Source organism: Lytechinus pictus, chromosome 1 (genome assembly GCF_037042905.1).
Source record: "Lytechinus pictus isolate F3 Inbred chromosome 1, Lp3.0, whole genome shotgun sequence".
Classification (NCBI taxonomy): Eukaryota; Metazoa; Echinodermata; class Echinoidea; order Temnopleuroida; family Toxopneustidae; genus Lytechinus; species Lytechinus pictus.
In genome coordinates, this window is record NC_087245.1 from 13,972,865 (window position 1) to 14,000,153 (window position 27,289).

Genomic DNA, 27,289 nt, shown 5'->3' on the forward strand with positions numbered 1-27,289 from the left:
TTTTGGGGACGTTTTTTTTATGGGGGGGCGACCGCCCCCACCGCCCCCCCCCCCTGGCTACGCGCCTGGGGCAGCTTGCCCCCCTGCCCCCGCCTGTTACGCCACTGCATACATTTGTTTGTCATACATTTCTTTGGTCAAGGTTTTCTTTTATATTCCCGGCTACTTAGGTCCCGTTATAGGCGAGTACAAACAATACGCCGTACTGCCCCCCCCCCCCCCCTCCAAGATAGTGCCTGCGTCCATCTTCATAGACCTATGAGGGGACGGTCTATTATCGCGTGGCGTCTGCTGACCTCGAACCGGCGCGCCGCAGTAATAAGTCTAATATCCTACGGAGCAGTCACGGGCCCCTTCTTTTCGAGGGAATTAGGAGTCAGAACGTGATTGAACCTGTTACTGAGAACATCTATCAATCTTTCGTGCTGTTTATTGTGATTTACTGCTATATTCTTCGTTGTTAGAGATATTCATCAAATGTGAGTATATTTTTTTAATGATGTCCCCTTATCCTGGTTTAAGTCACCAGTCCATGCACTGCCGTTAATTTCGTCAGGGCTAGTGACTTCTTTCAACTCCCATTTACTTTGTACACAACGAGTGCACACGCATAGCCTTGAGGACTCCGTGATGATATTTTAAAAATATTTTTACATATACTTTTACATCACATCCGTGATGCCTGGAAAAGTGATGTAAAAGTATTATGTAAAAATATTGTTAAAATATCACACGGAGTCCTCAAGGTTAGCACACACCGACACACACGAGAAGAAAGGTGATTAATTTCCCACAAGGCCACTGTATTCATTATTCAAAATCAAACAAAATAACATATAATAGGTGTATATGATATTAAACTGGGTTCCAAAAGAAACTTCTCAAACTTCACAAGCGCACAAATTCCACTCCGGCCGTCAAAATGAACAAAATTTTGACACAGGATATACTATATAAGCACATGTCAATAATTAAAAGATTGGTTTAATAATAAAAAGTCTGTAGCCCCTCAAATCAATTGGTTCCGCATTCCAAAAGTCTTAATTTCAGCCCGGAGTTTCAGTCTGAACCATTGGCGGCGGAAGCCACCGGTCCACCTGAAAAATTGGGATGGACACAGGTAAATAATTTGACAAGCTAAAAACAAGTTATCAACAAACAATTTAAGGGGGGACCGTCCCCCCCCCCACCTCAAATTTAGGAGGGACAGCACCCCTGCCCCCCCCCCTCCGCTTCCGCCGCCTATGGTCTCAACCAACTCCAATATAGTCATAACAACGTTCGTAGTCATGTAGTGTACGTGTGAGTGAGTCTCAACCAAATGCTTGACTGCTATTGGCATGAGTGAGTCCATTCATACATAATGCGTTTTTTACATCAATAGGTGTGTTTTAAGGACAATTTAACCCCAGAAAAATATTGATTTGAACTGAACATGCTGAATAGACAGAGAAAAATCAAACAAGCATTATGCCGAAAACTTCATCAAAATCGGATGTAAAATAAGAAAGTTATGACATTTTAAAGTTTCGCTTATTTTTCACAAAACAGTGATGTGCACAACTCAGTGACATGCAAATGGACAGTCGATGATGTCCCTCACTCACTATTTTTTGGTGTTTTTTTATTGTTTGAATTATACAATATTTCATTTTTTAACAGATTTTACAATAAGGACCAACTTGATTGAACCACATAGAATTAAACAATGGTAATATCACATGTTCAGGGCGAAATAAAACTTTGTTTCACAGGACAATGAGGAGAAAATTAGAATATTTCATATTTATTATAATAAAATACAAAAGAAATAGTGAGTGAGTGATGTCATCAGTTCCCTCATTTGCATACCTACCAGGATGTGAATATAACTATTTTGTGAAATTAAGTGAAGCTTACAAATGTCATAACTTTTTTATTTTACATCCGATTTTGATGAAATTTTCTATGTTGTGCTTGTTGGATTTTTTTCTTATTATTCAAATTTATTTTTTGTTGGGGCGGACTTGTTCCTAAAGTACTCTGTAAATGTCCGTTTTATGATGTGAATATTAACATTTTCATGCTTGCTCTGTACGCTCGCATTATTTGATTTGCCAAGTAGGCCTACCTATAGTCTTTGTGTATTTCATAAGATTCTCAAAATATCCCTTTTCAGGTGGGATTGTCAAAAGCAAAGGCCTATCAGCTAGCGCTGCGCGCTCGCATTTTGATTGGTGACGTATGCATACCTCTATATTAATTCTATAACAAACTACTTAAAATCCTCCAGTTTATGACAGTGTATCAAAAAAATCGGCTCGCGATTTGCGCTCGCATTAATTGTTAAAATTTTATCAACTCATGAATCCTATTCATGAATACAAAAGTGCGTAAAAACATTCAGTTTTCATGCCTCAACGTTAACAAATTTCACACACCCATTAGGCTTATTAGATTAATAAATATGATAAGGGGGATATATAAAAGGGGAATATCGACAAGTTTCATATCGCGCTTAGGAAGAGGAATAGGAAGATAGTCATCATTTTCATATGATGACAAAATGTCCTTAGGCCTAGAATGTCCCGGTCCGAGATCAAAATGATAATAAAAATATCAGCTCGCGCTTCGCGTTCGTATCATTTACTAAGTGCTATCCACAACCACTTCATAATTTCCCTACACAGTGCCTTTAATAGTGCTTAAATTGACCCTTTTCATACCGGAATATCAAATATTTTCAGCTCGCGCTCGCACTACCGATTTTTATATAAAGCTAAGAAATTACTGTTATAGGACATGGGCGTTTTGCCCCCCCCCCCCATTTTCAACGACCAAGAAAAAAAGAGAAACGGAAGGGATAAGGGTGAAATATTTTATTTTCTAAACATGCTAAATGTTATGTCAAAATCTATCACAGGTTGTATTTTTATAATAAATTTGTCAATTTTTTTTCTCGCTCGCTCGCAAAATCTTGTAAATTTTACGCGATACGCCAATCGAGCCCCCTCAAAATTTTGGGCTCATTACGCCAGTGAGTGGGACAACCCCTTCAAAGAAACCAAAAAAAAAAATCAACTTTGAGTGGCCGGTCGGGGAAAACATGGGTGAAAAAAAAATGCCACCCCCCTATTGGCGGAAGCTGGATACGCCCCTGGATAACATGGACCTTTTAATATCTTATATTAAATATTTTACAGTCAATATGCACAAATCATTTTTCTCGCGAATGGAGTTTTCATTAGCAGAGTTGTCATTCGAGACAAAGCCATGCGAACCAATTTCAACTGGAAGAAAAACAATTTTGACATTTTTCCTGTCGATGTCTGCGATCATGGTGCATATTCGTTACTTTTGTAGTCGTGTGCTTTGTCAATATTCGTTTCAAACGGGACAGACAATTTGAAGAATAACATTTGGTTTCGTTGCTTAGAGACAATACTCAGATCGGAGTTAGCACAAACCTACCTAATTCCCAAATAGGTCAGTTTGTGTGATCTCAACATGAATAGTTGATCTGCCATGTGAACCACCAGGAATGTCAGAGTAAATATGACAATAAATGTCAACGTCCTCATTACCATGATTACCATTATCTTTATCAGTTCTGCTTTGACACAACTTACTGAGCGAATATAATTCAGCAAATTACGCCAGATGTCAGTCAAGTGAAATCTGACAATGATTTAAAACATGATGAATAAAGAGTTTCATGATTGCTATACATTTAGATCAAAATGGTGGAGCACTTGTTGAACGGTTGCCCCTCTGAAAGCTCTCTGTGAATAGCTGATTTTTATGTGAATTTTTGAACACTTCAAGCTTTTTTGACTGCACTAAGTGTTTGAACAATATGTATGGATTGTGTGGGACAAGTTTTGAGTGTTTTGTAGCTTAAATCAGACAGGATTTGTGCTTGTGAAAATGTTGGATCTACTGCTGCAAAAACTGTACAAGAACCATTTTGATCTCACTGCATTCAACTGGTACCTGGGAAGTGCTTTAGTCATGAATAGGAAAAGACCTATACATCTATTGTTAGTGATCTTTTCAGTGACTTGAAAGCCTTGATCTTAACAATGGCTCTACAGAGGACCTACCTATTTTTGCTCCTAACCATTCTAGTATGTCTGTCCTATCATGAATGGAATGAATGGGATCATTCTACTTGCACTGGAACTGTGTATTCTGGCTGCAGTAAACGTACACAAGTTTCATTATTGAAGGGAAAATCAAACATTTGAAATATCTTGGTGCACACATTCCATATTATAGCAACTCATCAGCAACTTTCCAGATATCTCTTACAATCTATGGAGATGTTGAGCCCAACCCGGGCCCTCAACTAATTACTAAAGATGGAAAGAAAACCCCTGCCTATGATTTAAAGTATCAGCAAAAGGTTGATCAAGAGCATTATGCCTATATTAAAAAGAGCTTTAATCACTTTGCATTTTCAACCATTCCCACATCGCGCCTAAATCCTGATGTTTGGAGAAGGATCCATGAGCTTGGTATCTCACGAAAGCGGAAAACTCATCGTGGATCTAAAGGTCGTAAGAGAAGGGCTAGGAACTTAAACTTGAGACACAGTGTATTGTCAACGTCACAACATGATGTTTTTGATCACCCTATACCAGTTTTGGTTCAACAAAGAAAGTATACCCGACATTTTAAGATGAGAAATGGAGACATAAACAATCTTAAACAGATAACAGTACTGATTGACAAAAATCATCATTTTGACTTACCACGCTTTTTTCTGTCAAATATACGATCGATCAATAATAAACTTGATGAAATTGACATTGCTGCTGATATAAACAAAGTTGATATTCTTGCTTTGACGGAAACATGGATTGATGAATCAACTTCTATGGATTGTTTGAGTTTACATGGTTATACTTTATTTTCAAAGCCAAGGAGTGGAAGAAAAGGAGGAGGAGTGGCTTTATACGTTAAAGATATTTTTAATCCTAGTATTATTCCTGTTTTGGTACCTGATAATGTAGAGGCTTTGTGGGTCTATGTACGACCACGATTATTACCTCGTGAAATATCACGTATTGTCGTATGTGTATTGTACTTTCCACCACGTAGTCCATATGGGCAGGAATATATTGATCATATCATTTCTACGATTGATGATGTTCTTACAAAACATCCTGATGTTGGCATTTTTGTGATGGGTGACATGAATGACCTTGATATTGAACCAATTTTGAATAATGATAACTTTCATCAGGTTGTAAATATTCCAACAAGAGATAATAATATACTTGACAAAATTGTAATGAATTGTGATAAGTTTTATTTACCTGTTAGTGTCACATCACCTCTTGGAAAAAGTGACCATAACTGTGTACTGCTTAGACCAATTGATAGTTTGGCACGCTCAAGAAAGAAAATAAAAATAAAACTTGCCCGCCCTCTACCAGACAGTGGTTTGCGTTTATATGGTCAATGGATCACTCAATATTCTTGGGATGATATGTTACAGCTACAAGATCCTTCTGAAAAATATTCTCGTCTTATTCTAACTACTCTATCAAAGCTGGATGAATTATTACCAACTAAGAAAATTAAGATAAAGGATAATGACAAACCTTGGATGACACCACAGATAAAAGCAATCATAATTGAAAGAGAAAAAGCTTTCGAGAAGAATAACAAACCTCTGTGGCGTAGTCTCAGAAATAAAGTAAATAGAATGATAAAAAGTGCAAAGAAACATTATTACAACACACGTGTATCTCATCTTAAATCAACAAATCCAGCAGACTGGTATAAACAAATCAAGATTATTACAAAAAAAGAATAACACATCTAACGTTATTGCTGTACCTGGTGTTGAACCTAATGATAAAGATCGTCAAGAGAAGACTGCTGATACCATTAATAAGCATTTCATTAATATAGCATCAGATTTGGCGCCGTTGGATAGAAGTTGCTTACCAGCTTTCTTACCTTCTCCTTGTGTTTGCCCAGAAGTACAACCTTATCAGGTGTATTCTATGCTAAAGAAAATAAAATGCAGTAAAGCAGGTGTAACAGATGACTTACCCCCTCGTGTAATTCGTGAATTTGCATGTGAACTAAGCCATCCTCTTGCCAATATCCTTAATACATCATTTCAACAAGGGTTAGTACCTTGGCAGTGGAAGAGAAGTCAGGTTGTTCCCATTCCCAAGTCACAACCACCTAATATTAAAAAACTCCGACCTATATCTCTTACATGTCAATTCGCTAAAATTGCAGAATCATTCATTACAAAATGGTTATTGGAAGATATTTCTAAATATATTGACATTCATCAATACGGAAACAGACAAGGTCTGTCAACTACCCATTATTTGATAAAATTATTGCATTGTGTATTGGACAACTGTGAAAAATCTAAATCATTATCAACCATAGTTTGCACAGACTATTCCAAAGCCTTCGATAGACTTGACCATAGTATTCTGATTCGAAAATTAATTGAATTTAACGTAAGACCTTGCATAATTCAGTGGATTGTTAGTTTTTTAGAAAATCGTTCACAATCTGTTAAATATCAGGGCGTGTTGTCTCCGTATATTACAAATCATGCTGGAGTGCCGCAAGGAACGAAATTAGGCCCGATATTGTTTTTGATCATGTTTAATGATTCGTGTCAGAATGATTCTTTACCGCACTTTAAATATGTTGATGATCTTACTATAGTTGAGAATCGTTCAGTAGAAACTCCTTCTGTATTACAATGTCATCTAAATGCACTCGTTACCTGGTCATCTAATAATCACATGAAACTAAATCCGAATAAATGCAATGTAATCAGAGTTACTTTCTCTAAAAATCCACCATTACCTAATCTATTGCATATTGGTGACACTTCTCTGCAATATTCAGAAACTGTTAAAATACTTGGTGTTTATATTCAGTCAAACTTAAAATGGGATAAACAAATTTCAGATATTATAAAAAGGTGTAACAGAAAATTGTATATGTTCAGACTTGTCAAACAATATAAACTCCCTATGTCAGACCTTGTTCAAATTTACATTGGATATATTCGTCCAATTTTGGAGTATTGTGTACCGGTTTTCAATGGAGCACTAACTGCTAAACAGGTTAAGGACTTAGAAAAAATACAAAAAAGAGTTTGCAAAATAATTCTTGGCTCAGATTTTATAGATTATGAAAATGCATTAACAAAATGTGGATTAGAATGTCTTGAAAGAAGACGAAAAAGACTGTGTTTGGAGTTTGCTAAATCTCTTATAAAAAACCCTTACTGTAATAACTGGCTACCAAAAAGGAAAAATGTCTCAATCTCATTAAGGAGTGTTCCAAACTTTGCTCAGTTAAAATGCAAAACAGCTCGCTTAAGAAAAAGTGCAATACCATATTTCATTGATTTACTAAATTCGAAATAAATTTTTACTTTCATACCCTTGAAATCAACTCAAATTTTGGCCATTGTTTTAGTCTCCATTTCAATCCAATTGATATTTGAATTTATAATTGTCTAATATTCATCACTTTTTAATATTGTATTTCTTTTTTTTTCGTTCTATTTTATTATTTTTAATGATTTTTTATGTACACTTGCTCTTTAAAATTTATTTATTATCTATGTACATTGTAAATTGTAATTGTTTGCTTTTATCCATGCTTTGTGAACGTTTTATTGTAAACATGTTAATTTCAGCCTTCTGGCTTTGTAACATGTATTGTTTTTATACGAAATAAACCATGATTGAATTGAATTGAATTGAATTGAAATTTGTCATCTGATCTTTCCCCCATCTTTTCAGGTTGACATTTGTATGAGTGTCAAAGAAGCATTGAATAAGAATTTTGCAACCCGTTCTGGTAGATTATAAGCAAAACACTTTAGTTTCCCTCCAAAACAGTAAGTTTGAGTAAGTTTCCCTGAAATGCTATAGGTTTTTGACGTAAAGATGCTAAAACTCAGAGACACGGTTTTCGCATTCGTTGTTGGCCTGCTTCTTCTGCGTGGCAGGAGTAGCATTTGCATCGCAAACATCAATCCAAACTGTTTCGTTTGTGCATGTAATTGATACGCATTTACTTTCACCGAGGATCTCCTTGCTTTCACATCTCCGAGTGATCGCATGCTCACATGGGCAAGGGTATGGCATTTTACATGTAAGTCAGAAATGCAAGGAATATCAAGCCCTTCTGGCGTGTGTATAATAGCGAAGATTGTGGGATGGGCAAGGTTTATTTACACTTGGTCCAAACACCAAATATATTTCCTCGCATGCACTTCGAGATATTTTTTTTTTTTATGTAGTGACATATATGCTTCTTTTTCATGACTATATACTTAAAGTGATTGCCCCCTTTAAAGGTCTGAATATAAATCATTTCCAGTCCGTGCCTACGTTGGCATTAGTGGATTGTCCCTTACAGAAAATTTCCAATGGTATACCATTGAGCTACCATTGATGTTAGATGGATTACCATTCAACCATCACAAACCACGACACCGTTGAAGCACCAAAAAAACACCATTGAAATACCATTGAAACACCATTGGAACTAATTTAATTTTTTTAGACGCTCATTTGCATATCCAATGGTAGCCCAATGGTAGTCCAATGGTAGTCCAATGGTGATCCAATGGTAGGGCACCATTGAGTAACCTAATTTGCATACCAGTGGTGGCTGAATGGTGTTTCATTGGTCTACCATACATCCACCACTGATTTACCATTCACAATCCACCATTGACATACCATACATGTACCATTTATCTACCATTCATCCACCATTGAACTACCACAAATCCACCATTGATCTACCATTCACTTTTCACCATTGACCTACCATACATCCACCATTGACCTACCATTCACAATCCACCATTGACCTACCACACATCCACCATTGATCTACCATTCACTATTCACCATTGACCTACCATACATCCACAATTGACCTACCATTCACTATCCACCATTGACCTACCATCCATACATCCACCACTGATCTACCATTCATTATCCACCATTGACCTACCATACATCCACCATTGACCTACCATTTACTATCCACCATTGACCTACCATACATTCACCACTGATCTACCATTCATTATCCACCATTGACCTACCATACATCCACCATTGACCTACCATTCAATATCCACCATTGACCTACCATACATCCACCACTGATCTACCATTCATTATCCACCATTGACCTACCATACATCCACCATTGACCTACCATTCAATATCCACCATTGACCTACCATACATCCACCACTGATCTACCATTCATTATCCACCATTGATCTACCACACATCCACCATTGATCTACCATTCAATATCCACCATTGACCTACCATACATCCACCACTGATCTACCATTCATTATCCACCATTGATCTACCACACATCCACCATTGATCTACCATTCAATATCCACCATTGACCTACCATACATTCACCACTGATCTACCATTCATTATCCACCATTGACCTACCATACATCCACCATTGACCTACCATTCAATATCCACCATTGACCTACCATACATCCACCACTGATCTACCATTCATTATCCACCATTGACCTACCATACATCCACCATTGACCTACCATTCAATATCCACCATTGACCTACCATACATCCACCACTGATCTACCATTCATTATCCACCATTGATCTACCACACATCCACCATTGATCTACCATTCAATATCCACCATTGACCTACCATACATCCACCACTGATCTACCATTCATTATCCACCATTGATCTACCACACATCCACCATTGATCTACCATTCAATATCCACCATTGACCTACCATACATCCACCATTGATCTACCATTCACTATCCACCATTGACCTACCATACATCCACCATAGACCTACCATTCACTATCCACCATTTACCTACCACACATCCACCATTGACATACCATTCACTATCCACCATTGACCTACCATACATCCACCAATGACCTACCATTCACTATACACTAGTGACCTACCATACATCCACCACTGATCTACCATTCACTATACACTATTGACCTACCATACATCCACCACTGATCCACCATACATCCACCAATGGTGGATAGCGAATGGTACTTATCGTTTAGTGTCTGTCTTCAGCTTACTGTATCCAATATCATAACAATCACTGTCCATCATTGACTCACCAAACATCCACCATTGACCTACCATTCACTATACCCCATTGTCCACATGTTGCTACAATAAACAGGTTAATTGGAAAATATTAATAAATTTGATATCAAAAGATGTGTAAGACTCTAATCTATTGAGTCAAGAAATCTTGTGGCGCAAAAAAAAATCATCCTCGAAGATATTGCAGCGAACGTACAGGGAGGAATTCCACACTCCAGCCTTTTTAGGGTGAACCTGTTACAAATTGAAAACCTATTATTACTGCTTTTAAGCAAGGAGCTTAGGAACCTAATACTATTACTACAACTATACTTCTACTAGCACATCATTTATGAACATGAAAAAACATAATATACATGTACCTGAAAAAAAGTAGTTCAACAGCTATAAATCTATCTGACCTCATGAGGACCAAGAATTGTACTTACTTGTTAAGATAAGTAGGAGTCTTACTAATGACAAAAGATTACTTTCTCACATAATCCAAACAAAACTTACAGAGATTGTTCGAAAATGATAAATGGAAAACAACTTAGGAATGATTAATATTGAGCTGGTCATCCCAACACATCTGTATTTCTGCATAATTACACAAGGTCTATGATTAAAAAAAGATTTATGGTTTTTTTTTCAGTTAATGCGGCATTTTCAGCTATTTTTTTTCTTCTTCTAATGGTTTGTTTTTAGTTTGGTGGGCTACACAACTTAATGCATGATAAAATAACAGGAATCACTATTAAGGCTGATTCCCACATTTACCTCCTCCAAAAATGTCTTCTCGGTTAAAAAGTTTGTAAATTAATCCCATATTACACATTTCATAATTAGTATCTAAAGTATAATATGACTATGATTTAGACATGTATGTATTGCGCATCTCAATGGCATTGAAAAAAGTATATGGTAGCACAGAGCAATCTAGCTCTTTTAAGCTCTATAAGAGCTCTTGTAAGGTCTGAAAGAGCTCTGGTACATAAACGATGAAACACAAAAGAGTCACTGCATAAGTGAATAGAATTGTCATTTTTACGATGGCAATCAACAACAAAAAAGGAGTATTTTTTTACACTGCTCGATGGTGCAGTTTACCGCACCATATGGGATGACGACGCAAACTTCTTAACTGAAGAGGCAGTTTTTTAGGTTAACATGGGGATCGGCCTTTAGCTGGAAATGGAATACCACTACCAGATTAGCATTAAAGAAATTGAATGGGGCAGATGTACATTCCTTTTGAATGGTAATAACTTTTGAAAATGGCTGAACAAAAGATTTAAAAGATATTTTCACAGCCCGACTGTAACTGAAGGGTCAGAAGTATACTATGTGTAGATTAACATTTTTTTTTTTGGGGGGGGGACACAAGTACTACATAATTAAGAAAGATGTGGAAATGTGCAGGGAAAGCTTCATTCATGTAATACTACACTATATAAAGTTTACATGTATACTATTAAGTTGGGTCTATATACACTTGGAAATAAAAACATGAATAAAATGAATTTATCAGCAAAGATTGAGGTTGGCAAGATATATTTTCTACAACTAGCAGACCTCTCTAGGCATACACAAAACACAATACTGTGTCTGCATACATGTACAAAACTATGTAAAAGTAAATACATGTACTGGTACTGTAATGGCAAGTATTTCACTTAGAAATAACAAAAATCATGCATGCAACTTATGAATTCTTTCATCTTTTTCTTTGGTTCTGCAACATCTTGGAAAAATTACACATATTTCATATTTCTTTCTCCTGCATTTGTACTGAATGTACATACATGAATTCCAGATCCATTAAAAGTCTTTTTACACTAAATTTTGTACATGATACTGATTATGTTGTTTCGCTAATAAGTTGATTAACATTTACCTAGATATATGAATAACTCATCAGCTGCAACAACTTTTTTCCAAATAAGTCTATTAAAAAAAAAAAATATCGAACAGCACAGTTTATGCATACTGTACATAACATGTAGTAAATATAATCTGAAAAAAAGTCTATGGGCAAATAATTTACAACAAAAATGCTAAAACTTGTAAAGTTGTACTTGTACTATTCTAAATGCCTAAATGAATATATTTTTAAATTCATAAGATTGCATGTGAATAGAAATCATAGTCCCATTTCATTAACTGTTATTGCTGTATGTATTATTGAGCAATATTTCTGACTGTTGTATTCATAATTACAAACAGTGACTATTATGGAGAGCTTCATAATCCAATATATACTTTCAGATATAATGTTAGCTTTCCTGGCAACCATGCTGTATCTTAGCCAATTCAGTACAGCACTCACATGTAATAAGAAGATGAACATGACATATACCTCAGAAGTGATTTACTCGGTAAGGCTTCAAAATGCAAGCAGAAACATGCAAGGAATGATCCAATACATTCATATTTTTTACGAGTTGCTAATGACTTCTGTGATGCTGATTATACCAAACGAGCCGATTGCTAGCGGTTGGCTAGATCTCGCCTATGAGCGGCCAGGGATCGCCCATGTGTGGTCGGTTGCATATTTCTACTTATATTTTAAATTCTCACCCAGTAAATCACATTTGAATTTACAGTTTCTTTGAAAATATTTATGGAAAATGCACCATAGAAGTACATTTCTATTATTATATGTAAGTCGAAGAGATTTATTTTTCATCATGGCACTCAACCCAAGGATTGGAAATCGAAATGGGTTGAAAAGGGCAATTATCCCCTCTATTTCACTGTTCACAAGAAGTTTGAAAACTATGATGGTTAAACAATTTTTCACATTTCATAAAGTCAGAAAATATATTTCCATATCTCTACTAGGTGAATAGTTGAATTTTGATGGAAAAACATATTAATATGTTTTTTTACTAGCACTTTACCCTGTTACATCTGTGGGCGCTACGTGAAGACATTGTAAACCAACCATGTACTGTATGTCTATTTCACTTTTGACCCATGACATCATACACGCCACGGGGGCGATGCTAAGCGAAAACTGGCTTAAAGCTTTGGAAACAAGTGCAGCTGGTGTAGGTGCCCAAACCGTTCTTTCCATCAGGATCATTTGTGACATGCACAAGCAAACTAAATGAGCTATTTGTGAGCTATAATGCACTTTGAACTGCATTAGCTGAATTTGATTTTTCCCCTTACACAGGAATGTTAATACATTTCATCAATACCTTAAACATGCCATGTATAGGAACTTTTAAAAATATATACCCACTTTTCTAAAACAATTAACCAGGACAGATTTTTATCCAAGTTGCAATGTTACCAAATCCCTTTGCCATGAAGGATTCTATGTTCATGATAAACTCATCACCTGCATTATGTTAAAAGGAGAACTCCAGCTCCAATATTAATAAAAGCGGAAAATCAGAGAAACATAACAAAAAAAATTGAGGAAAATTGGACAGCCAATGAGAAAGACTAAATTAATGAAATAAGAAATAATAAAAACCTCTACCTTTGTAGAAAAATTGGCAATGCGGTCATGGGTTTGTGACGTCATATGCCCACTATTCACATTTTGTTGTGTATATCATTTTTCATTTTTTCCCCCAAGAAACTGACTTCCTAATGTCTTTGCTATAAGGTTATGGCAGACGTTCAAGTTAAAAAATAAGTTTCTTTCTGTAATACATACAAAAACATGTTAACATCACCTGGGCATTAGGAAATTAGTTTACTTGTAGGAAAATTGAAAATTGAGGATATCATAATATACAAAACAAAATGTGAATAGTGGTCATATGACATACCAAACTCATAACCACACTGCCAATTTGTCTCTATTTTCATTGTTTCTCAGTTCATTAAGAAATTAAGTAACTTTATTTGTCGTCCAATTTTTCCTCCTTAAAGTTGTCATCAATCAGATGCAAATTGGAATCTCTGTGATGTCACTTGAGACAAGCTCTCCTATTTCTTTTGTAATAAGATTCAATAAATTTCTGTTTTTATGGTTCTTGATAATGTAAAAGACATATTTCATAGAGGGGATGTTTAAAAACATTTAATAATGTATAAGATGCCTCGGTATAATTTCATATTTTCTTCTGAGAAAATATAATTTTTTAATACACAACATGGGAGAGATTTTCAAGTGATGTAAGAGAATTGCTTATTTGAATTTTGCTACCACTGGACTACCATCAACCATTAGAACACCATTACATTACCATTGACAAGTGAGTTGCTATCTATCTCAGGGCAAACACCATTAGAGTACCGTAACATTACCACTGACCACTGAGTTACAATGTACCATCTGGACAAACACCATTAGAACACCATTACATTACCACTGACAATTGAGTTACTATCTATCACTGGACAATCACCATTAGAACACCATTGCATTACCATTGACAATCGAGTTACAATCTACCATCTGGACAAATACCATTGGAACACCATTACACTACCGTTGACCACAGGTCAACACCATTGAGTTACAATCTACCATTAGGACAAACACCATTGACCATTAGAGATACCATTAAAACACCGTTGGAATACAGTCTACATCTGAACAAACACCATTACACTACCATTGACCAATGGGATACCATTGAAACACCACACAACGGTCAGTGAACACCATTGAATTACCACTGACCACTGAGCAAACACCATTTGATCACCATAACACTACCATTGACCAATGCAGAAACCATTGAAACACCATTGGGAACCAATGAATTACCATTGAATACCAATGAATTACCATTGAAGATTTTTGTAAGGGGTACTTCATGAATTAGTTTAAAACAGTCCTTAAAATGTCCCCTTTTCTGGTCTGAATATCAAAAATTTCACCTCGCGCTTCGCGTTCGCATCATTTGGTTAGTGAGATAGGCTACGTATGGTCTTATAGTGAATTGCTACAAACAAGCCTTAGAATGCCCCCTCTTCAGGTCTGAATTAAAAAAAATCAGCTCGCGCTTCGCGCTCATATTAGATCAGTGAGATACGTATCATGTTCATGATTATAATGACTTCAAAAGTGCTTCATGTGTTTAGAAGTAATTAAAAAAATTCAGCGATTGCATTAGATGACTATTTATGCTTTGAATTCCTACAAAATAGTTCTTAAAATATCCCTTTTGGGGGTCTTATACACAAAAATTCAGCTCGCGCTTCGTGCTCGCATCATGTAATTAGTGAAATACGTATGGTCTTAGTGAATTGCCACAAACAAGCCTTACAATTCTCCTCTTCGGGTCTGAATATCAAACGATTTCAGCTCCCGCTTTGTGCTCGCATTATTTGATCAGTAATACACGTCCGTTTAATGGCACAGTCCTTAAAATGTCTCCGGTAAGTCAGTATACCTGGCAATTGAACGCGCTTCGCGGGCCCACTAAGCCACTAAGTGACCCAAAGTGAGATAATGTGGAATAGGAACAAGGGGGAAAAAACGACAAAGAAAAGGAGACGATGTTTTGAAGGGGGCGTCATCCTCATGTTAACCGCGACATCAGCCCACATCAGGGGGGGGGGGCATTCTGTGCAGGCGCTGATGAGCCACTGGCCCTTTTGTTTTCATTCTCTCATTTCCCACAGATATTGCCGCAAAATGAAGTTCTTGATGCTAGACGAGGATCGGTACAATGAAGGCTATAATATATTGTTAGAGAGGTTGGAACGAAGAAGATGGTCCGAGGAATGGGCCAACAATGTGTTTCCAGGGGCCATTGTACAGAAGTTAGCATCGAAGCTTGACCAAGGGGCTGACGATGGAGCTTTTCGTTCACTAGGTATAGGCACAGGGAATGGTAAGTAATCAGGAAATTCGTTAATTTTGATATCAATCTCATTTCATATGTGACTCGCTTAATGATTTTCATGATCTAATTCAGACAACATGGCGTTGATTCGACAAACTTTGCAAGGCAGTCTTGTTGCTACGGGAACGCTCTCAATGGGGTGACATGTTTCGCGCGAAATTTGTAACAGAGCAGCGTAGACAGGTAGACATAAGCCTCGTTTACTTCACGAGTTGGCTGACGTGCTTTCAGTTCCTCTGGCTATTATATTACAGACAAGCTTAGAGAGAGGTGAATTACCATTAGATTGGATGATCTGCAAATGTTACCCCCATTTTTAAAAAGGGGAATACAAGTCATATTAAGAATTATCGGCTCGTCAGCCGTGGTTTGTAATTTATTTGAAACTTTGAAAAGAAAGTTTTCATGGAACATTTCTATAGAAATGCATTTCTTTCTCCTCGTCAACATGGAATTGTTGTGGGTAAATCATTTATCATATATTTGTTAGAAGTCATTGACGAATGGATTCGGGTATTAGATGATGGTGGCACATTGATGCCATCTGCATGGATTTTATGAAGACTTTTGATACTGTGCCACATCTTATATTACTGACCAGGCTAGAGGTATATGGTATTCGAGGACATGTCCATGTGTGGATGAAGGACTTCCTTCTTGGGCGAAGGCAGCGTGCTTATGTCAAAGGTCAGGAGTCAAACTGGTGTGAAGTCTCAAGTGGTATCCCCCAGGTTAGTGTGCTCGGTCCCTGTCTGTTCTTTGCACCATTAACGATCTTCCCAATTCAATCAATCTTTTTGAGGATGATATGAAAGCTTATGTCGGCTCAGATTCACCTGGGTCTTGTCAGCAACTTCAAAATACCCCATCACTGCTAGAAAGCTTGGCTGAGAAAAGACATCTCCGCTCCCTCCCAGACAACTGTACTGTTCTGAAAGTTGGTCATATGCAGTCTGCATTTGAATATCATATGGGTAAAGAAGATGACTGTGTAATTCTCAGTGAAAGTCAGGTAGAAAGGGACTTGGGAGTACAAGTTGATGCACGACTCGCCTTCAAAAACCATATCTCACAAGCTGTCTCTAAAGGAAATAAGTTGCTGGGTTTAATGAGGATGTCTTTTGTATGGATGATGACACAGCGAAGCTTATGTTTAATGGTCTAAATATAAGACCGTTATTAGAATATGGCCATTCGGATTGGTGTGCACTTTTCAGAGTAGGTTATCAGAAACGGCTAGAGAATGTGCAACGAAGAGCAACCCCGAGAGCAACCAAGCTAATCCTGCGACTTAGAACTTGTCCTATTCAGAGTGACTGCATCATTTGAAACTACCATCTCCTTTTCACAGACGAAGAAGAGGAGATAAACTTATACCCCTTTCATAAACCCAATTATGCGGCTAATAGCAGCATAATTTGGTCGTAAAATCGGAGGAGGACCAGAGTTATCCGCATTATTTTGATGCTGCAATTATCCGCATAATAGCGGCATCGGGACCAGATTTTGACTTTATGAACGCATTCTCAAATAATGCGGATAATTGCCATGGTGCGGTCACAAGGTCACCCTTTTCCAACACAACCGCATCGGAGGGGGCGTGTGCAGTTGTCATGACGATTATCCGCCTTTTTCCAGGACGGGCGCTCGTAAAAATAGTGCGGATTATTTTCGGAGTTTGTGAACGCAATTTTTATTGAATTATCCTCATTACTCTTAGGCGGCTAATTGGAGGAAGGGTTTATGAAAGGGGTATTAGATTGATGTTTGTATAAGTTTATGCATGTTATAGATCTGCTTGTACGCAGTACGAAAGGGAGGACTATCTTTACCCCTTTCATAAACCCAATTATGCGTCTAATAGCAGCATAATTTGGTCGTAAAATCGGAGGAGGGCCAGAGTTATCCGCATAATAGCGGCATCGGGACCAGATTTTGACTTTATGAACGCATTCCTCCGCATAATTGCCATGGTGCGGTCACAAGATCACCCTTTTCCAACACAACCGCATCGGAGGGGGTGTGTGCGGTTGCCATGACGATTATCCGCCTTTTTCCAGGACGGGCGCTCGTAAAAACAGTGCGGATTATTTTCGGAGTTTGTGAACGCAATTTTTATTGAATTATCCGCATTACTCTTAGGCGGCTAATTGGAGGATGGGTTTATGATAGAGGCCCCCCAGAGGCCATTCACAGAAAGTAGAGAAGCAGTAATCAAGGCTTGATGTAAGGAAGTCCCTTTTGGAATAGAGTAATACGTTCTTCGCACCGTCTACCAGAAAATATGGTTTCACCACCTTCTGTAAATTCTTTTAATAATCGGCTTGATAATCACTGGAAGGATATTGCGCTGTACGACTTTGAGTAATGGATTTTCGGTTTTGCCACATGAAACTAATTGAAACTGATAACGTGGAGCATACAGTTTATTCCTTTGGACCGATGAACAGGCATAGTCCTTCAAGGATCGTTGGATTGAAGTAAATTAAGTAAAGTAAAGTAGACATTCTACACACAGTGTGTGGAGAAGCGTGCTCAAAATGTGCAAACATCGCTTCCTGAAGAACGATTGTATGTGTCCTCACTTTCGCTTTTACCAGAGTTTAGCGTGGCAAAGCGATCTTGAAACATACATCGCGGGGTGTTTTTCCGAACCGGTTTGCAAGATCGCTTCCAAGACCACTTCGAGCGTTCTCATTACACATTTCCACTGAACTAGTTTCCAGTAGTTTTATGAAACCGTAATGAGAACAGTTTTTTACATATCCTGCAATGACGTGCAACTGTCATACAATTTTCGTACTGATTCATGATGGTATATATAATTATCTATATGCAATTTCGAAATTGTAAGATCGTAACCCGTGCATAGTAGAGGCATTGTACGATCAGCGCAGGGACATCGTACGATTAACGAAAGGGCACGATACGGTTAATCCTACATGTATGCTCAGTGCAGGATGATCGTATGATCAGTGCAGGGACATTATACGATGGCTTGTGATGACAGTCTGCGTTTGTGGAGCGGGGTGGAGTGGGAATTGTCACATCCTTTTGAAACAACCCGGAGGGGGGGGTAGCTTTTCTCGAAAATGTGGTTTGAGGGAGAGGAGTCAACGCACTCTTTCGAGACAACGGAGCGGGGGTAGACCTTTAACTGAAGGCTTTGTCAATTCTATGCGCCATTATTAAGAGACTACTAAAAAGATGGACAACCAATCACAATGGAATAATGTTTAAGCATTTATTCAACATACTCACGCAACGCAAGCTGCCGGCCGGAAGGGGCGAATACCCCGATTAACTATTACAGCAAACTGTAAAACCTAGGCCGCAAGTGGGCGGCATACAACATAACGCCATGGCGCAACCACTTTTTCTTCCTTCATTCTTTTTCCATATAAGGATAAAACCCTAAGCAACATAATCTAATTCAATACACATTTATATATATATAAAAAAAAGGGGTGCAAAACAATCCAACCTGCTAAGTCATTATCCTAAACTATATAAGCAAACTGGTTTATGGAAGTTGCAACTGACAGTAAGTAATATGTTAGTCAACAACAACTATGCTCGATAAAAGTTTTCAAAAGGGGAAGGCACCTTAGTATACTTTGTGACAAATGTAACTCCTAATACATAGTATATGATCTAGGCTAATAGAAGTAAGTCACCACTAAAATCAATTACACAGAAAACACTCTATAACAAGGAAATAGTCATAAAATCTTAAAACTACAAAATCTATCTGAAATCCTGTGTATCCATATCAAACTCACAGCCTGTCTTATTTGTTCCCCTAAACCCAAAACAACTTTATACAAGCAACCTTGAGGGTATAAGGACATACATGTACTGCATAAGCATCACATACATAAATACAGCGTCCGACAGTGCCACACTACACAAATATACTTGTGTGACTAGTGGGCATTTTAAAATGTTTTGCATAAGCACTATGACTAATAGTCATCCTAAACAAAATAATGTAGAAAGCAATATAGCAAAACCATCAAAATAAATCAATACGCACAAAATATGCTACATTCCAAAATCTGGCTGAGCAAAAATCAGTGTAAGGCATTAGCCTTCGTGTGCAATAATGCAACCAACACTACGTGATGGGAAGTAACATACAACAACCAAATATTTATATCAATAAAAGGGAAATCAACAATCAAAATACAATATCTTAATATAAAATACTGCATAAAGAACTAAAATCATTGGCTCTAATTTTTTCCGAAAAAAAATACATCCCAGTTATATGTAAAGGTAAAATTAGACACATAAACATGTCATATAACGAAATCTGAACAAATAAGTAACTTTTACATTATCCATCTCCTATCCCGTAAAAGCCTGTATAATAAAAAAATTAATACATGTATATAAAGCAACAAAAGCAAATATTTTTATAACACCCATCTGCTGTTCTGTACAAGCCTGCAACATGAATATAAAAACAAAAAACTTTTAGCAACTTGATAATATAACACTAACAGGACATGGATAAAGAAACAAATGAGTTTGATTCATTTATGCATATAAAAGAAAGTAAATAAAAAGTATGACAAAAGGGGGACTCAACAAATCCAGTAATGTAGGGCACAGATGTATCAGAAAACAATGACTAACACTCCAATACCCGTGTTCATAGAAATATATTACAAAATACATTAAATACCATCACATCCTGCAAAAAGTAATATAAATAACAACAAAGTGTAATAATAAAGTGTTCAATAAGGCTGATCTGTTGCATGTAGGATTGTATACGCACTCATCTAAACCAACATGCACAACCACAAATGCATATAAACCCAAACAGCAAAAATTACAAGCATGATTCCCAATATCACTCTCCTTGCTTTGTTATGTAAATGACGAATTTAGGGACGCAATCTCCACATACATCAAAGTCAAACCATACACAACACTCACCAATCTAGTAGTGAATCAACACAAAACCTGTAAAGAAAAAAATAAATGGCAAAAGTACAATTGTCCTTCACTAGCATCGGAAGCATACACAAACTTTAATGATGAAAAAGTATAAAATTATTACATAATAAAACATCAACTAACAAAAGGCAAAATAAGGTAAAGCAATCGATGTCCATCCAACATCAACATCTGCAAATAAAAATGTCAAGCCAGCAATGCAGTTTTTCATACTATCAACGTCGTCAAGGAAAGCAGTTAGGGCCAAAGGTGAAGGTAGGACTCACAAGCTCAGAGGCATAAAGTTAATGTCCGGCGGGCGGCCCGAATGGAGTCCCAAGAATAAGCTAGTGAAGTGGCCCAGACGAAGCATTGCGATAGGCCGCCTGTCGGAGATGGGTGACGCCAAGAAATGTAAATGACGACAAGATGTACCAGGAGACTTGACAGAAAAGAAGTAAAAAACGTCCATAGTGGAGACAGCATCAAATCCACCGGGAGCACCTGGCGGGGGGCCAGGAGGCTCACTTGGGGAGATAGTACGCACTCTGTTTCGTCTACCGAGAGCACCTGGCGGGGGGCCAGGAGGATCCTCAACCTGCACTGTATGCGGGACGTCATCAGGGCCACTGAGTAGGGAGTAAACTGTGGCCTCAACATCAGCTCTGAAATTCTCTTCGTCAACAATTAATCTGGTAGCTGGAGAATTCTCATCAAGACATCGGCTAACATCAGACGAAGGAAGACGGACAAGTGGGTCAGACAGCTGGAGAGGGATGGACAACGCTCTACTGGCAGAATCTGGAGGGCGACCAGGAGGGTCCTCCGATTTGGAGGGGAGTGGCAACGCTAACGACGTGGAGTTCAAGCGAGCTGTCTGCGAGCTGGTAAGTAGTGTCTATGGTAGGCTGGCAACTGTCTGGTGAATGCTCGTTAGCAAGATGAGCAGCACTATTGCAGTCGGCATTGACGTCAATAAGCATGGTGCTGGATACATGTGGGCTAGAAGTAGAGGCTAGTCCAAGCTGCCTGGGCTGACATGTAGCATCAGGGTCAAGATGTCGGGTGGGCTGGTCCACGGACAAGTTGTCTGCACCAAGTGATTGAGTTGGTGCAGATCTTTCGCTGTCAAACGAGCAAGATGAGACATTTGCGCGGACGCTGAGCGGCACCGGAGGCGATCTGTCTAACTTAGCGGAGACGAGTGCAACACAGTTTTTACTGTCTGCGCATGCGGTACGCTCGGGACCATAGGTATACGAGGGTCCATCACCGAGTATGATACAGTGTCTGGCAGGACGGATAGTGATATCGTGACGTGCAATGAACGGAATGCCAGCGTGTATTGTTACATATGAGGAGTCTATAACAAAGCCTTCAAAGAGAAAGACCTGGTCTTCTCTTGTGAAAGTGAGAGATGTGGTCCCAACAATATTACCAGGAAAGGACGGTTTTTGTGTAACAGAACAAGATGTGTCCAGTATAAGACCTCCAAGATTTCTAACAAGTGAGGAACAGATAAGATTCACTGAGGAACCACTAACCAGGAATACTCGGACACACTTTGAGCCATGGAAAACATCAACGTGTGGAGACGTAGCCTTACTAGGTAACTCAGAGAATCTGGCCACAGGAGACTGTGGCGGAAGATCACAAACCCTGTTGTGGACATCATCTAACTCTGATGAGCCACTCGCATCACTGCAGAAATCTTCTCCCTGAATCTGTGGTGACCTGCCTAACTCATGTAGGTCCTCGAAGCAACCAAAAGTACCAAGCAGGGGTTCTAAAGAAACCCTAGCAGTCAAGTTTGGACTTGAACCTAAAGCACTACCAAGATCGTAACAATCTTCAACAATGTCATCATCCGATAAGTCACTGTCAGTGTCAAACTCAGAATACTTGAGATCATGATCAAGACTATCATAAGTACTCGAGCTACGTGATTGGTCTGAACAATAGCGTATCGACATTGCCCGGCGAGCGCATGCAATCATTCTTTGTTCATGTTCCGGCAGAAACGGACAATCGCTAATATGATGTTGGAAATCAGAACGACTAGCTGCATGCAAGGCATAAAGGGCAACACCTATGGCTAATTCTATCATCACATTTACAATCAGGTTTACTAGAGCCAAAAGTAATTGCGCTACTAGAAGATCTGTGTGAACTAACATGGCTAGTTATGGTAGTGTGCATGGCCCTTATTGTCTGGGGATGAGGTTCGTGTGGATCCCCGATTGGATTGTCATCAAAATCATCATACAAATCATCATCATTATAACCGATACTTGAATCACTCTCGGTCACATATCCATTCATCTCATTTCCATTAATTTGAATTGACTCGAACTCTATATCAGATTTATCAGGGCTGCAAGCTCTAGGTCTACTTGAACTGACATGACTAGATATGGTAGCATGCATTACCCTTATCTTCTGGGGATGAGGTTGGTATGGAGCCCCCATTAAACTACCATCATCAAAATCATCATCATCAAGACTGACACTCAAATTACTCTCGGTCACATATTCATTTCCATTGATTTGAATTGACTCTAACTCTTGATTATAATAAGGACCATCAATATAAGAATGATCAAAATGTAACTGTTGATTAAAACGCCCTCTATCTTGGGCCTGCTGGAGACGAGGTTGTGACCTCCGCCTCGGAAAGGGACAGGGAAAAGCCATCGATATGGGCTATAAGTGGGACTACGGCAGTGCGAGCAAACAAACGGTTTAAACCACCTATCACGACAACGGATTTGTCGACCGACTGGCTGCAAGAAAACGCATAAAGTCCATCGCAAAATAAATCAATGGTGAGTACGAAATTCCGTAGCTGCCACCACGCCATTATTAAGAGACTACTAAAAAGATGGACAACCAATCACAATGGAATAATGTTTAAGCATTTATTCAACATACTCACGCAACGCAAGCTGCCGGCCGGAAGGGGCGAATACCCCGGGGAGTGTTTCATCAACATTTTTGTCCGACAAGTTGTCAGATCTGATATCTTTCTCTGATGTTGATTGGCTGAGAGGTACTGTTACTATGGTAACTGTCGGATAAAATGGGACTTGTCGGATAAAACGTCCGACAAGTCCTTTCATGAAACGCCCCCCTGATTAACTATTACAGCAAACTGTAAAACCTAGGCCGCAAGTGGGCGGCATACAACATAACGCCATGGCGATGAGTGTTTATCGGGGGCACAGATTCCGTGTCATGGGTTTGGTTGTGAAATATAAAGCTCTCTGTTTTTGGTTCTGTTTCAACAATACCCCAATCTAATCCACTCATGCAGGAGAGTATGAACTGCACCTCCTGAAGCAGCTTTCATCCAGGTTTCCTCGAATCAAGCATGTAGTCATCGAACCATCTCATGAATTCATCCAGGAATACCAGACCGAAGCAGCAACGGCTTCTTTTAATGGTTCCATTGATTTTGAATGGTATGAGGGTACCTTTCAGGGGTACAAAGAAAAGACACTTGATAGGTGAGGATTGATGGGTATATTCAATCATTAGTATAATAATGTACATTCATTATGCTTTAGAGTCCTATAAATCAGTAGATTTGTACCGCACTTGACCCAGGTCAGGTATGGATACACCGGAAAGATCCTTTGAATGGCTTGAGCTCAAGCCCTGAGAAAGTCTTAGTACTACAATTGGTAGTACCAAGATTTTGAAAGTATTTCTAGAAGATATTAATGGAGAAAAGATTACTAACCTACAAGAGTGTTTGATATATATTTCTGTTTTTCAACAAGAACCAGAAATTTCCGTCATTAGTAAGCTCCTACTTTCTTACCTGATTAATCTGACACGCAAGGGCTGAAGAACATGCTTTATACATGTTATAAATTAACATTTTTTATGCGAGAATCAGATATTTCTACGCCAGGTTTTTAGAGAATTTCAGCTCAGAAAAAAAGGACCGTAAATGTATCATTTCTATGGATTTTCTTGAACAGGAGCCTGTTGCATGATAGATTCATTTTAACGAAATTAAGAGACAAAAAATCATACGCAAGTCCATAATGCTCACAAATGATAGTTCAGATCAAGTTACATTTGAATTTAAGTGTTGCATTTAATTTCAATACTTTTTTAACATGCCACCTATAACGAATTCCAAGAAATTATTTTAATGCCCCTGTATATATCCCCTCATGACAGTGCCGATGGTAGATTCGACTTTATCAGCGCCATACACAGTTTGTATTACGCTGACAACGCAAGAGAGACAGTGAAATTACTCTACGACTGTCTTGCTCCTGGAGGTATGATGATGATTGACATGACTGATGGTAAGATTCTATTAACAACTTTCTTATTATTACATTCGTTTTGATCAGTGATGGCTTCGGTGAACTGAACTGATCAATATAGGCCAAATTAGCTATTTGTCCTCTCCATCCATCTGTTACACTGCATGCATGTAAAACAATAGTCTTGGATATCTTAAGAGTTTTCTTCTTACTTCTTGTTTTCCTTCTACTTCAATTTTATGCTGGCTGATCTCGAGTCATTTTTATGATTCTTAAAAACATTACGATGTAACGCATAGTTATGCATAATGTCTTCAATAAAGATCGAGGTGGCGCCAAGGGTGGCATGATATTTTGTCTCAGAGTCTGACACCCCAAACTTCTCTTTGAATATTTTTTGTTTGTTTTTTGTTCTTCTGATTTCCATAGATGTAGTTAAAAAATAATGGGGACTTTCACGCTTTCACCCTGTTGCTATCCTTATACGTTCTCTTATTTTAAGGTACTCGAACCCCCCCCCCCCCCACTCGTAGTCATTCGGCACTTTTTGTCATTCTGCAGACAAGTCCAGTGGACAGGGGATGTTTGCAGATTTCCCAGAATTACAACAAATGTTCACCTCCAAAAATTGGATCTCCAACTCCGATGTGACTGCCGCCCTTCAGGACATGAACATACCATTCTCTCGTCTTGTGAACCCAATTTTCTTTGACATTACTGACGTCTTCGATGAAACTTCGAGGGAGGGAAGCCTTTTGCTTGATTTTTTTCACACAAGTTTCCAACTTTCGCCAGACTGATAGTGTCCTGGTCAAGAGAGTTCTACAATTTTTAAAGATGAAGTCCAAGGAGCACATGACCACGGTCGAGGGAGCGGACAGCGGAGATAGCGATCGACTCAAACTAAAAAGAGTATGGGAAACTTTGATCATTGAAAAGCCACCTAAAAACTAGAACACCTCATCAGTAATTTTGTTACGATACTTCTAGTCTTGCAAAAATGTGAAATGAATGTTTAAAAGGGCCAAAGATGGAGAAAAAAAATTGATACCCTGTGACAGCGGAACACAGACACGGTATCATTAGCGGCATCTTTCTGCCCGCCATTCGCAAGTTTGTAACTAAGCATTGGCCATGTTTCAAAAAGCTGTTCGTAAATTGAGCAATTCCATTTTTCTTTTTACAATTTGTGAAGTACAAATATAGTCAGGATAATTGTAAATGTGTCATTTTCTTGGATTCTTTGTTCACATGATTTTATACAGATATCGTCGATTATCTCAATTATCAAGCTTATGCAAGTGAATTACGTATATAAAGCACTATTTTAACAACTTATCATATTACATTACATTGATTTAAACTTTCACACAAGCTCAAGTATATTTCTAAAGGGAATCGATGTGATTAAACATGTGTAATTATATACATTAATTTGTGGTACGCGAATGAGGAAGTAATTAGGCCTACTATATCACAAAGTCACAATTTCTTTTTGTGTTCTATCATATCCCCAAAAGATTATTTCGATTCTGGTTCCAAAACTGTCAAACATTTCGACTTCTCTTTGAACGCATAAAACTTTTTGTAGTTTCATTGTAGTTTTTGTATTACACTCTTTTTTGTTAAATTTGCATGCATTGGTATATATGGTGTGTGACTTATCCGGCTCCCTATTTAGCATTCTAGTTTGACAATGTTATGATGGTCTTCTGAAAATGTGCATGCTTATCTCAAAATGTTGTAAACACTTCCATTTTATATCCGTATTGCAAAACTTTTTTTCTTTATCTCTTCAAATCAACTTGATAACCATGTTTCGGGGTACCTGGCATTGACAGAGTGGATTCCATATTAATCTTCAGCTTTAAGTATGTTATTTTTACACTCTTTTTCTTATATCAAGATTGAACTTGGCCTTTAAACCTTATGTAGTTCTGTATGGTAAAAGAAAGCCAAAGGATGAAACAATGCCGTCTTTGTAAAGAATTGCAAAGAAAATGTATTTTTACTGTGTCTATTTTTTAATCAAATACAGTTTATGTTGTTAACATATTTTTAAAAGTAAAGTAAAAAATTAATGTAGGGGTTACTATATG

At 38.0% G+C, this 27,289-nt stretch overlaps 1 pseudogene; it reads left to right on the plus strand.

The window, feature by feature from the left end:
- The first annotated feature begins 293 nt into the window (after positions 1-293).
- Positions 294-26,238, plus strand: LOC129257825 (histamine N-methyltransferase-like; annotated as a pseudogene).
- Positions 26,239-27,289: the final 1,051 nt, after the last annotated feature.